Raw genomic sequence first — 14,903 nt, 5'->3', positions numbered from 1 at the left:
ATACATTCTAGGTCATTGCTATGTACTATACCATACTGTATGTTCTGTGAATACAGTTTACATTGTATACAGTATATCTGTATTAATATGGGTAGTGTTGTACAAACATACTTAATATAGACAAATATTGGGAAAAATGACATTTCCAACTAAATGTGGTTCTTTCCCAAACTGTCTTTGTATGTGGTACCTTTACATTTTCACAATCGCATGAAATGTTAAATGAAATGTTCAAAAAGCATATACCAATCTTATTGTAAGGTATCTACAAACATTTGCACATATGATGTATCCTATTGTGCATGTATATTCCTCTTTCTCTATTTATCCATCTATCTATAGACATACTGTATGTATAAAGTAATATTTCTCTGCAGCTATAAGAAATCAACACTCTAGAGATATGTGGCCTTTTTTGTCTAAAAAAAGGAAGAAAAGCAGTTCATGAAGCAAAATTTTAGTTCCTGCATTAAGGTCATGTGCACACTGTAGAAAAATGGTAGGTATTATTCCAAGCTAATAAAGTCCTTCCTGTCAATCAAGGCAGTACATTGCAGCCACTATGTTTTCATTACTGCACCAGGCAGCTGGCTAACAGTTCGTGTTCCCTAGAAGTTTCCATGGTATTTCTAGAAACTGGTGCTTGCTAGGTAGCCCAGTTAGTCTCTTGTTCCTCAGGAAATAATTGCATCTCTCTGACTCAGCATTGAGAGGTAGTAATTCTGTAGAAATGATGTAGCCTTTCATCCCAGCAGCAAGACAACAAGACTGATTTCAAGGTTTTGGATTATTTCTGTGAAATAATGTTGCACATGTCAGTTTTTCATGTTTAATGTGATCTCAGCCAAATATGATTCAAAATGCAATTACAGTACATAATCTAAAAGAAAAACTGACTGACAGTTTGACCCAGATTGGAGAGTGTGTTGATTTCCCCTTTATCTACAAACAATACCCTAACACTAAAACTTTCTTTCGGCTTCTCCCATCAGGGGTCGTCACAGTGGATCATCCCTATGTTTGATTTGGCACATGTTTTTACGCTGGATGCCCTTCCTAACGCAACCCTCCCCATTTATCCGGGCTTGGAACCGGCACTAAGAGTGGCTGGGGTCGGTTCCCTGACCGGGGATCGAACCCAGGCCGCAGCGGTGAGAGCGCTGCATCCTAACCACTAGACCACCAGGGGACTTAAACAATACCCTGACACTATATCACACTATATATGAGCTTCCAGTGAACACTGATCCTGCTCCTCTTCCCTCCGTGGATCTTCCCACTTCGTCCAGGCCTGCCTCTGGATGGTGTTCTCTTCGAATGAAGGCCACTCTGTGCAGCTTGGGACGGATTTTTATCCATGCCTTGGGTGGTTCCATAAAATTCCGGGGTACGAGGAGGATGCATTTGGACTGTAGTTAATGTCAACAGTCTGCTACATTGACTCAGGACTACAATTTGCTTCTGATCATCATCACTGCACCCCGCAACATCGTATATCTGCAATAAATGGACATTCGGTGCAACCCAGATGAGGATGGGTTCCCTCTTGAGTCTGGTTCCTCTCAAGGTTTCTTCCTTAAGCCATCTCGGGAAGTTTTTTCTTGCCACAGTCGCCACCGGCTCGCTCATCAGGGACAAACGTACTTATAAAGAACATATTCATTTTTTATCACCACATTATCTGTGTAAAGCTGCTTTAAAACAATGTTAATTGTTAAAAGCGCAATACAAATAAAAATGAATTGAATTGACCTATATGAAAAAAATAATTATTTTCCCCTCGGTTAACTAGGTGACCTAAACCTGACAATGCTACTATGCAGAAAGTGTGATCTATGAACATAAATTAAAATCAAAATAATTATTTGGACGAAATTTGATTTCAGTCATATAGTAACTTGTAATATTTTACTGCAGAAAAACTAGCTTGAATGGTCAGGCATTGTATTTTAAGAATGAGGGATTTTGCATAATGCACTGTGAATTCAATTGTTTTTAAAAGCTTCAGAGAGACTATAATGGATTTGGGTCATTTTAGCACCAACAAGAAAAAGAAATATTGAATATGCGGCTTCCCTCCGGCCAAGGAGCAGAACATGAAAAGTGCAGCACTTAAGGTGGTAGATTACTACAGCAATCTTGAATATTAATACAGTAAGCTGTGTGGCACCTCTAGTGTGGTAATAAAGCCGAAGTTGGTGAAAACAACATGTGTGGCCAATGTTAGAGCAATCATTAGAGAATCAGAGAATCGAGAGGGGATGAATTAAATGAATCACAAAAGAACTTCTCAGAGTGCTTCCTCTTTTTTACTGATGCTTTACACATTGCATTATTATTATGTGCAAAATGGATTGAAGGTTAATTAATAAATGGAAAAAGATCTGAAGAGTAAATAAAAAGATGGAGAAAGATGGAGCTGGAAAACTTACAAAAGTATCTGAAAATTTATTTTTGATAAATGCATTATGGATATACACATCAGATTTTTTTTCCAGCAATTTTTCAATAAATCAAATTATATATATATATATATATATATATATATATATATATATATATATATATATATATATATATATATATATATATATATATATATATATATATATATATATAATATTTAACATTTAAATATTAAAAATTTTTATACTTTTGTCAGAGTCTAATTTCTACAGAATTAGGTTGTGGTGATATACTTCACTGACAGTATTTTGGTGCAGCAGGTTCTGTTTCGCCTCACAACTCCAGGATTGACTACTCTAAATTTCCCCTAGGCATAAGTCTGTGTGTGTGTGTGTGTGTGTGTGTGTGTGTGTGTGTGTGTGTGTGTGTGTGTGTGTGTGTGTTGTGTGTATCCTCTGAGACATTCTGACATACTACCATCTAAGGTGTGTTCACCTGCAACCCAGATCAAGGTCAAACAGTTATAGAAGATGAGTAAATAAATAAATAATGATAGTATTATAGTATATGGCAGTATTTTATTTCTAAAAGCAACTTACATGAAACGCAACGAGCTCTACCTTTCCAAATCCCTTCCATTTTTAGTCACCTTGCTTGCTTGCCCTTTCCAGGAACTCAGATCAGTTATACGAGCTGTTTTTTTAGAGAAAGAGAAGTACTGAAAGAAGACCTAAGTTGTACTTTTCTGGATTAAATTAATGTTTAAGTTCTCCAAAATTCTGTTTATATCATATCCTGTCTTCGAGATGCTAGCTCCCTCGATAACCTTCTACCCTAACCTTCTTGTGTAGTCAAGAGCTACACAAAGGTTAGAGAAATTTTCATAGCCAGGAGTGTGATGCTGAGGTAAAATATACATCCATTATACTTACGTTTTGAATGGTTCATTACTCACAGGCAGCCGAGCAGAGATTTTTGCTTTTTGCACAATTTGTCTTTTTTTTTTTTTTTTTTTTTCATCAGACCAGTTCAAATCGGTGTAACCTAAACTACTGCGAAATGAATTGTTCTCACGATTTACCAATAAAAAGTAACAACAATTTAATCATCCAGAACAAAAAGACAGAAAAAAAAAAAAAACATTTCCACCATTTCAGGTTTGAAGAGAACATAGAGGGTGTAATAATATTCCCAGCTGTGCAGTCAGTACATTTTCAATAAAATCCTTTTACATATTGCTTGTCTAATGTCCACATGGCTGACATTTTCACCGTCATCTGAACACATACCAGAGCAGAAAATATCACATTATTTGTTGTGACAAATTTTGTGACATTATGTTGTAGACATCTTCAATCTTTTTTGTCCTTCGCTTCAAAAAATATATAATTCTTTTTTTTGGATTTGCATACTATTGTTGGCAGAGTGTTGTTTTTTTTTTTTCCTTGATTCATTTTCTTTTTTATACTATTTATTGTGGAATTTTTTTGATAGAATACCTACTAAATATGCTTAGTACATTTGAACAGGTACTATGCATAGTCAGGTATAGTCAGTAAGTATCAGTCAACCTTTCATTAAAATTAAAGAGAAACATATTGTAGAATGAAATAATAATCAGAATGCATTAAGGTTGGACAGTCTATCTATCTATCTATCTATCTATCTATCTATCTATCTATCTATCTATCTATCTATCTATCTATCTATCTATCTATCTATCTATCTATCTACTGTATAGTATCTCACAAAAATGAGTACACCCCTGCTTGTCATTTTCCGTACCTGAATGATGTCATCATATGGCGCACTTTTGCTTGCTGCCGTACGTGTGATATCCATTAACATATGCGGTGTGTGTCTGTGTGTGAGTGAGTGAGTGTCTGTGATCAGTCATGGCCGCAAGGTTGAAATGGTTAAAAGTATGGACTCACGTTACAAAACTAAGCGACAGCAGTGTCAAATGCAATATATGCAGTAGTGTAATAGTGAACGTAAGCGACAACACTAGTAATGAAACAAGTAATCAAAAATTTTTACATTTACAAACAAAACACGCTTTTATCTCCAGCAATGCACTGTATTGACTACATCTGCGTTATCTCCGGGCTCTAGCTTCCATTCCCTGCCTCAAGCGAAGGTAACATTCATTATAAAATAAACCGTTAGTTACTAGTAGTCTTTGGGGACACCATCAATCGGCACTGACATTGCTGTAACTATCGGCTATGGCAAAAATTCATAGCGATAATTTTTCCGGCTTTCGGTCCGCTGTCATTACGAGCGTGGCCTCTAGAGGTGAATTACTGACACCACGTGATGTTTGTTTTTCATGTGAGACTAGGTGCTGCATGGAGAGCGCTATATCATATTTATTATGTATAATTTATCGATTATATAAATATATTTATCAATGAATATTATTAATGAATTATCACATTTTCAAAAATCAGCACTTTTTTATTTTTGGAAGGTAAAGATGTAAAGTTCTGTACTATTTTACATGTTCTTTTTTTTTAATCCAGTATCCATTTAAAATTGTAAGTAAGGTAAAATAAAAGTTAATTAATCGGTTATTAGCAAGTAAGATTCAGTCTAGGTATCTGTAAAATCATCAACTAAATCATCAGAAAGATTTTTTTTTTTTTAACAAAGCAAACTAGAAAAGTGTTAGTTTAAGTTTTTCAGGAAGAAGTAGGTCACATGAAGATAGCCAGGGACTCCACCAACTCAGTGTCAGAACAGAGAAGAGCCTTAAGGTATACTTACCTCTTACCATGAGAGAAGGTACTAGTCAAACAGTGCTGGAGGATCTCAGGCAGCGTGGTGCAATGCGAGAAGTGATGAGGTCTCTGAGGTAAAAGGGTGCTGGTCATTTTTGGCTTTGTAGGCAAACATCAGTGTTTTGAATCTGATACGTGCAGCTACCGGAAGCCAGTGGAGGGAATGCAGCAGTGGGCTGGTGTGGAAAAACTTTAAGGGCAAGTTAACCCTTAGGGGTTAACAAGTCACACAGCTGTATTTTGGATCATTTGGAGTGGGTGAATAGCATTCAGAGGTAGACCTGCCAGCAGAGAGTTGCAGTAGTCCATTCTTGAAATGACAAGAGACTGAATTAGCACCTAAGCAGCCTGTATGGACAGAAATAGTCAAATCCTTCGGATGTTGTAGAGACTAAATCGACAAGAACAACCCATATTAGCAACATGTGAGGAGAAGGACAGTTGATTGTCCATAGTTACTGTGAAGTTGCAAACATTGGCTGAAGGGAAGAGTTATGAAGAGTTATTCTGAGATCCTGATATGGAGATGAATCACCTGGTATGACCAGCAGTTTGGTTTTGCTGAGGTTGAGTTTTAGTTGATGAGCACTTATACACAAAAATATGTCCACCAAGCATTCCGAGATCTGAGGAGAATCTGTGGCATCTGAGGGAGAAAAAGAGAAGATGAGTTGAGTGTCATCAGCATAGCAGAGGTAAGAAAACACATGCGAGTATATGACTTCACCAAAAGAGTGGATATAGAGGGAGAAAAGGAGGAGAGCAAGTACTGAGCCTTGTGGGACACCAGTGAAGAGTCTGTATCGGGCAGATGTGGACTCCCTCCAATGTTAACTGGTATGAGCGACCTTCCAGGTAGGAAGCGCTGCAGATACCAAGGCTCATAAGGTAGACAAGAGAGTCTTGTGGTTAACTATGTCGAATGCAGCTGAAAGGTTGAGGAGGATGAGTACAGATGACAGCTCGGCTGATCGAGCAGCATGCAGTTTCTTTGTGACAGCGAAGAGTGCCGTCTCTGTGGAATGTGCCGCTTTGGAGCCAAACTGGTTTCGATCAAGGAGGTTGTTCTGTGAGTGATAGACAGACAAACAGACAGACTAAAAAGAGTGCGATCCAGAGATTTCGAAAAAAAAGGGATAGAAGTGATACCGGTCTGTAGTTGTTGATGTCCGACGGATACAGAGCAGGTTTCTTCAAGAAAGGAATAACCCTCATTTGCTTGAAGGTAGTTGGCACATGGCAAGATATTAAGGATCATCTTGTGATATGGTCTGAAGCATAGTTGAAGTGATTGGATTCAGAGGGCAGGTTTTGGGATTGCAAGATTGGATGACTTGCAGTATCTCTTCTTCTGATATGGCTGAGAAGATTGGAAATGAAGGAGTGGTGAATTCCTGGGTGTGTAGTGTAGTTATTAAGGAGAAGGAAGTGAAGAAGAAGTAGAAGAAGTCTTCAGCAGTCAGGAAGGATGGAGCAGGAGGACCAAGGGGGTTGAGTAGTGAAGAGAAGATGTTGTGGAGCTTACAAGTATTTTGTGCAGAGGCCTCAAGCTTTTTATTGTAGAAGGATTAACATGATCACATCCTAAAAAAATTGGCCAGGAGTGCACGGTAAGATGCGAGGTCTGCGTGAAATTTTTTAACACTTTCTCTCTGCTAATCTGAGTTCTCGCCGATTGCTGCACAAAACTTCTGACAGGTGGGGCAAGAAATCTTCTTGGGTTTAGTAGTCAGGTGGCAGAGGTGGTCCATGGTTGAGGAAAGAGAGAAGAGAAAAGTGTCAGATGCAGAGTCCAAGTGTAGAGAGGAAAAGTTGTGTGCGGGAGGGCAGCTGTTAATCAAGAGCTGTTAATGTCAAAGAGAGGGTTTTCAGAAAAGTCAGGAGGCAAGATGACTGAAGTTTGTCATATTGCTAATATGACATATCGCAACAATACGGAGACCGAGGCGTGTCCTGAGATTAACATAGAATATAGATTGACATGGCAGAGGTAGAGCTGCGATCTTCCTAGAGAGAGAACAGGAAACAAAAGTCTGGTTTTATTTAAACTTATTCCTTTTCTTTGTTTTGTGAAACAGCCACTTGTTAGATCTGTCATCCAGATTTTAATTATTCAGCAAATTGTATTTAAATACGGCTTGTCCAATGACTGGTCGGTTTTTGCATTAAATATACTTTTAACAAAATGTATAAATGTATAAAACTTGAGTATTTTTTAACAGTGAATTGATTAAGTCACCCTGAACAATTATCTTACATAACATTGGGTCAGTTCAGGAGAACAGCAAGGAGTAGGCAAGAGGAACGAATCTGATTTGTTTAACTCAAATTGCAAATGTTGACTTTGCTATATAGTATTATGTCTTTTCTCAAAGATACAAATAAGATTTCGATATGAAAAATCTCTTTAAATGAAAAATTATTAAATAGCACTAATATAACATTTCAAAGTTTCTATAGATAAGGGTGAGATTAAGATAATGTGCCCAAGTTAATCATTTCAAAGAATGTATTTGACGTGGTTTCATAGAAACAATAATTTTTATCCAACTACAGCCTTTTCTCCCCTGATCTGCTTATGAAACATTATGGATCATTATTTTGTCCTGATGCTGTGCTGTGATTATGTACCACAGTATATAAGCACACAAATGTATAATATTCTTCGCATGTAATAATATGAAATTTATTTAGTAATTTCTGCAATTTTTCTGGCTCCTTGGTTGTATATTCTAATAGGCTGATTGTTGGAAGGCTGCATCTGAATAATTGACAGGGTTTGGGGCAAGTACTTTGTTATGCTGTACAGTTGAAATTTGAGAGGATCTTAAGATTTAGACAGGTAAATGAAAATTAAAAAAGGTTGAAGCCTTTTAATGCAATTCCCTTATCAATTGAGCATATGTGTTACTGTAACATTTACATTTTTCCCAGCCTTAGTAAGTGGTCACACAGTAAAATCTGGTTCAGAAAAATAGGTTTCTTACTCAAAGAGTTTTAGGGGTTCCCTGATGGTCTAGTGGGTGGGCCTGCCACCGCGGCCTGGGTTCGATTCCCTGTCAGGGAACCAACCCCAGCCATTAGGGTTGCACAAGCCAGTGCACTCTTAGTGCAGGTCCCAAGCCCAGATAAATGGGGAGGGTTGCGTTAGGAAGGGCATCCAGCGTAAAACATGCGGCAAATTGAACATGCGGATCATGAATACAGAGGATCCGCTGTGGGGACCCCTAATGGTAGAAGCGGAAAGAATTTTACTCATAGAGTCTTAGGGAGCGTTTCTGTGCATTTGTCTCATCTATGTTGTATAAATATTCAATATTGTGGGAATGAGGAAAGAAATATAAGACAATTATTAGCAATAACAGAAACTATGACTATTTTATGTACTGTGACACTATTCACTATGTCTTTGCTTGACAGTAATTCAGTTCATTTCAATTCATTTTTATTTGTATAGCGCTTGACAATGGACATCTTTACAGAGCTAAAGCGGTTATAAAGTTGTATAAAAGAATGTGTAAGTGTAGTGTCTATACGTTTGTTCCTTATAGTAATGTTGTCTGATGACCAACCACTGACTTTGTTATCTGTCTCTGAGAATCTACAATTCAATGTAATTCAATTTAAATTGCGCTTTTAACAACGCATACTGCCTCAAGCTACCTTTTCACATAAATAAATTAATTACAAATAAGAATTCATGAATTACCCCCTAAGGCTTATCCCTGGGCAAGCCAGTGTTGAAAGTGGCAAGTGGTAAAAAAAAAAATCTGGTATAAGGAAGAAACCTTGAAAGGAACCAGACTCAAAAGGGAACCCATCCTCATCTGGATGACATTCAAACGTCTATTCATTATCGTTTCATCATTGTTGAGGTTAAAGGCAGTTTGATCCTGAAGCCACCGTATCCATCTTTATGCTTCTTATGTTTAACCTTTGACAATAGCCTTGGGTATCTTTAGGCTGTTCATGTGAAACTATGCTCAGATTCAGCAAATATTTCCAGGTAAAAAATAACTAAATTCAAATGTAGGGCAGTCAGGATGACTCAGGCGTTTTCACTTCGTCTTTTCTCTTTATTCTCATAGTTGACTGTGGTTGTAATTTTACAAAAGAATATGTAGACATTAGATATAAAAAATATTGCATTTACACCTTAATCAAGAAATTCTATTTTTGTTCTTTTTAATACAGTATGAAAGATCCAAAGTAATTCATATAAACGGTAAATATTTTGTCTGATTTGTGATCGAACCCAAAACAGCCTTTTTACTAATACAGCCTGAAAGCATACATACAGTACAAACCTAACCATGAAATACTTCAGGAAAAATTGTACACATAAGCATGTTTTGAAATCATGGCTTTTGTGGACTGGGTCAAAATAGAACAAAACTGCAACTTGCAGCTCGTTTTTTTAACCCTAGATGTCTTCACAGCATTATAGATGTGAGGGAATTGTGTGTGAATTCCAACTGTGTAAGTACTTCTCTGAGAGCCTGTCTAGAGTAAAAAAAATATTAGCTAGAAATGAGTGGAAAGTTCTTCTTTTGCACTAATTACTGTCCTCTCATTACTGTCCTCTAAGTGATAACAGCTGTACATTGCGTAACCGTGCAAAACCACATGTCCTATTTATAATGCTCATGTTTTTGTCAGCTTTGCAGACAACCTGTCCAAAAGTATGAGACTAAGATAAACTTGTTTGGCTCAATTGCTGCCCAGCATGTTTGGCTATGTCCTGGTGAAAAGTACCAAGAAAATTGTGTCTTGTCTATAGTGGAGCATGGTGGTGGTAGCATTATGGTCTGGGGATTCATTAGTGCTGCTTTTTATTGATGGAAACATGGATTTTAACATGTACTGTGACATTCTGGAGCAGAACATGATGCCCTCCCTTTAGAAACTGGGCCGAATGGCGGTTTTCCAACATGAAAATTACCCCAAACAAACTACCAAGATGACAACTGCCTTGCTGAGGAAGCTGAAGGAAAATGTGAGGAAGTTGCCAAGTATGTTGCTATTGAACCCTACTGAGCACCTGTGGGGCATTCTTAAGTCGAAGATGGAGAAGCGATATGTGTCTGTTGTCATTATGGAGGAGTGGAAGAGGATCCCAGGAACAACCTGTGCATCTCTGGTGTATTCCATGCCCAGGAGGATTAAAGTAGTGCTAGACAACAATGTCGCTTACACAAAATATGGACACTTTGGGCACAGTTTTGACCAGTTCGGGTGTACTCACTTTCTTTGCCAGCCATTTTTTTTAAATAATGGCTGTATGTTAAGTAATTTTCAGAGGACAGTAAATTTGTACTGCTATACAAGCAATACATCTACTAAAGTATATCCAATCTTGAGAAGATATACTAAAATGGTTGCTGAAAAGTGAGGGGTGTTTTGTGAGATACTGTAATTTAACACACAAGTACAGTTTAGTTTAACTCTTTATCAAAAATATGCATCTCAGCAGGCTGCATTCATTTGTTGGGAATGGTTGGTCATGGTCATGTCCCCCACTATAGTTATGAAATGAGCAGTAAAGAGCTGAATACTTCTCCTCATTATCTCTTTAGAAAACACATTTATGTGTGTGGGGTTTTTTTTATTATCAGGATCTGTGCACAGAGGTTGATAAAGTAGCCACTCTAAACCAAGTTCTGTAAGAGTATATAGACTCTTTAGTATATAGTGAAAATTCTGAGACGTTAAGTGGTCATCAGAATGGATAATGCAAGCACAGGTTAACTTAAATACTGTACAGATGGTCTAATTGTGGTCTAAGCAAACTTAGCCTTAATCTTAGGTCTTAATAAGGGTTTTTATGAACGTCCTGAATTGAAATGTATACTATGGGCTTATAAATGTAAGATAATGTGGAAATTACTATTTGTTGGAACTCATTCAAGACATTCAGACATTGGATTTATATTTAATAGTTCAGAGTTTCAGAAAATACCACACTATCACAAGCAAAAGCTAGACTTACCTATATATTTGTAATAGAATCTACATATGAACATAAGACCACAGTAACAGTATGTTAGTAACAGTTTTATTGTAAATTTTGTTTTTTAAATTGTAATTTAAATTTTCTTGTGCTAAAAGGTCTTTTTGTGCACCTACTCTTCAATTCTTGTCACAAACTAGATGCAAAAGCATTTCACTACATGTTGTACTGGGAATAGTTGTGTACTTATAGGTGGCAAATCTCAGATTCTATTAGCAATTCTAAAGGATTATATGTTTGCAACGGGAAACCTGTAATCATTTGGACATCATCCACATCAGTCTCTATTCTGATTACTTGAGGAAACTGTTACTTAAACAGGAGCCTCCTTATCATCCTGATTACATCAGCAAGTTCTGCTTCCCATTATATTTTCTGTCGAATATCAAATATTTTCACATTTTGTCCTGTGCAGACTGGATAAGCACATTTCTCTGTAATGTTAGCTGGTATCTGATTACAAACCGAACTGCATGCATATACAGTATTGTACATTTTCATTTTGAATACATTATACAATATATGTGTATTTTATGACTTCTGCATTATTGAGTCAGTTAAAAAAAAACAGACAGTTCCAAAAATTCACTTTCCAATAAGAAATTAAATTCTCATTAATACATTTTGATAATGAGATCCCATACATGCTTAGTAAGCACATTGCAGAGCATTGCTTCAGCCATCAGATGAAATAAAGAAGAAAATCTTACAGAAACAGAATAGGTTTGTTTAGAATGATTTGGAATCACTTCCTTCATGTGTGACATGTGTATGATAATTACCTAACCGAATGTGCAACCAGGTTATAAGAAGACCAAAAAACAAAGGTTGAATGGCACCTTTATTGTTGTTATTATACTTTTGTTCTTCTGCTGGGGAAAATGTCTTTAGCAGCCTATAGAACCTTCTGGTGAAAAATTGGGAAACACTGATTGGAGACAATCTATAGAACATTCTGACCAAATCTGAGCCAAACACATGCCAGAAAATGAAAAGCCAGGACTGATGCAACACATTATATGGTGTCAACAGCTGGTAAATTTTGAACTTCAGATTAAGTACAATACAATAATACAAATCATTCTTGAATCCCAGTTCTGCTTTCCTGTCCATAGGCAAAAGCACATCTAAAAATGTGCAACTCACCACTTCTGGATGCTTGGCCCTAGAAAGTTCTGCTTGCAATTTTAATTGTGATAATTTTTCAGTTTTTTAATCTACACCATTTCTATTATCATTTTATTATATGACTCTTTTTGGTTGCTATATGACATTCAATTATCTGATGTGGTTCATTTAGTTTTAATTACAAAAAAAACCCAATAATAAGTTTAATAAGTGTTTAGATTTTATTATTTACTGTACCATGTATATTTTCAGCAGATTTTTCAGCATGAATAGCTCATATTGACACCTCAACATGATTTTTGCTATGAATATTCCTTTGCTGTTCCATGCTGGCCAACATACTCAAAGAAAAAAAAGTTAAAATCAAACAATTATTATAGTGTACTTATGGTGTAAGGTGGAAGATAAGTGCAGCCATCAGAGGATATTGTGAATTCTGTTAAATTTCGTATTTCTGTTAAACCCCGCAGTCCCTGTGGTACCTTAGTAAATTCATCTAGACATAATGTAACTTTATAAACATAATAGTGTACAGTATTTGACCAAATACATAGTTTACAATGTTATTCCTAACGTTCCTGAACATTCGGTCCTACTGCGGATTCCCACGAATTTTAAGATAATTCGCAACTTGCTGTTAGTTAGGTTTCAAATTAGAATCTGCGATTTTTTTAGGATTTTTGCCAATGCTAATGCTTGAGGACAGACTGTGAAATGAAAAGATTCACAAAATAAGTTTCAGGTGGCATGAAAAGTATTTCTTATGCCAACAAAAAACAAGAAACAAACAAACAAAAAAAAAAAAAATAATAATAATAATAATAAAGAATTTTATATATTTATATATGTGTATATGTATGTATATTATTTTATTATATATACAGTACAGACCAAAAGTTTGGACACACCTTCTCATTCAAAGAGTTTTCTTTATTTTCATGACTATGAAAATTGTAGATTCACACTGAAGGCATCAAAACTATGAATGAACACATGTGGAATTATATATGGAATTATATACATAACAAAAAAGTGTGAAACAACTGAAAAATGTCATATTCTAGGTTCTTCAAAGTAGCCACCTTTTGCTTTGATTACTGCTTTGCACAATCTTGGCATTCTCTTGATGAGCTTCAAGAGGTAGTCACCTGAAATGGTCTTCCAACAGTCTTGAAGGAGTTCCCCGAGAGATGCTTGGCACTTGTAGCCCTTTTGCCTTCACTCTGCGGTCCAGCTCACCCCTAAACCCTCTCGATTGGGTTCAGGTCCGGTAAATGTGGAGGCCAGGTCATCTGGCGCAGCACCCCATCACTCTCCTTCTTGGTCAAATAGCCCTTGATGCCTTCAGTGTGACTCTACAATTTTCATAGTTATAAAAAAAATGAAAACTCTTTGAATGAGAAGGTGTGTCCAAACTTTTGGTCTGAACTGTATATATAATAAAATAAAATAATTATATATAAAAATTTCTGAAACCTGTGCAGCTCTGGTGAACCTGTGCAGCCATGCCCAGGAGGATTAAGGCAGTGCTAGATATTAATGGTGCTCACACAGAATATTGACACTTTGTACACAGTTTTCATATGTTCACTTAGGGTGTTCTCACTTTTGTTGCCAGTTATTTAGACATTAATGGCTGTATGTTGAGTTACTTTTCAGAGGACAGTAACTCTGTACTGTTTTACAAGCTGCACACTGACTCCTCTAAAATATATCCAAATTTCATTTCTATAAGATTGTCCCTTAAGTACAAATACTACAATGTTTTATTTTTGCAGAACCACAATTACAACAATAGCAATGATAATTTAAGAAAATTATACTCTCAGTTTTATAACATTGCTTCATGTCATTGGGGTTCAAGGACATTGGAGTATATCCACACCCTTTCTTTAGATCCCACCACAGGATCTCAGTAGGGTTGAGGTCTAAACGTTGACTTGGCCATTTCAGCCTTTGTGGTAGCATTTTAAATGTTGATTTGTGGGTGTGCTTGGGATCGTTGTCCAGTTGCATGACCCAATTTTAGCCAAGCTTAAGCTGCTGGACAGATGGCCTTACGTTTATCTCTTGTTTTAAAGTAAGAAAGAGTTCATTGTTCTTTTAGTGACTGCAAGTCTCAAAACAATCCCAAATCTTTACACCTCCATCATCATGACTGACAGCTGTCATATTCTTTTTGGAGCGAAGAGGATTTTTTAGCCACCCTTCCATGAAAGCTATCACGCTCAGTCTATTTCTGATTTCGCCGTCACGGACCTAAACATTTTATCAGCTTACAGAGGTCTGAAGGTCACAATATGCAGCTCTTGGTTTTTTTGCTAGAATGCCAACTCCTTTTGAGCTTCATCATACTCTTGTTTGATGAAAATGTAACCCATTATGGTCCATGAGTGAATGCCGTTTTCCTAGATCATGGGTCTGCAAGGATGATTGTCTGTTACAATGATACTAACAGTGGCTGTTTAGGGCTCTGTTGTAAGTCCGCAGCACTGTCTTTGTGAATCATCGATTGAAATGCCTTGTGCCATGGTCTATGTTTGTTTGGCAAGATCAGAGGAAAGTACTGAGCTGAT

Source organism: Silurus aristotelis (assembly GCF_946808225.1).
Source record: "Silurus aristotelis genome assembly, chromosome: 8".
NCBI classification, from domain to species: domain Eukaryota; kingdom Metazoa; phylum Chordata; class Actinopteri; order Siluriformes; family Siluridae; genus Silurus; species Silurus aristotelis.
This window is presented reverse-complemented; position numbering follows the sequence as displayed.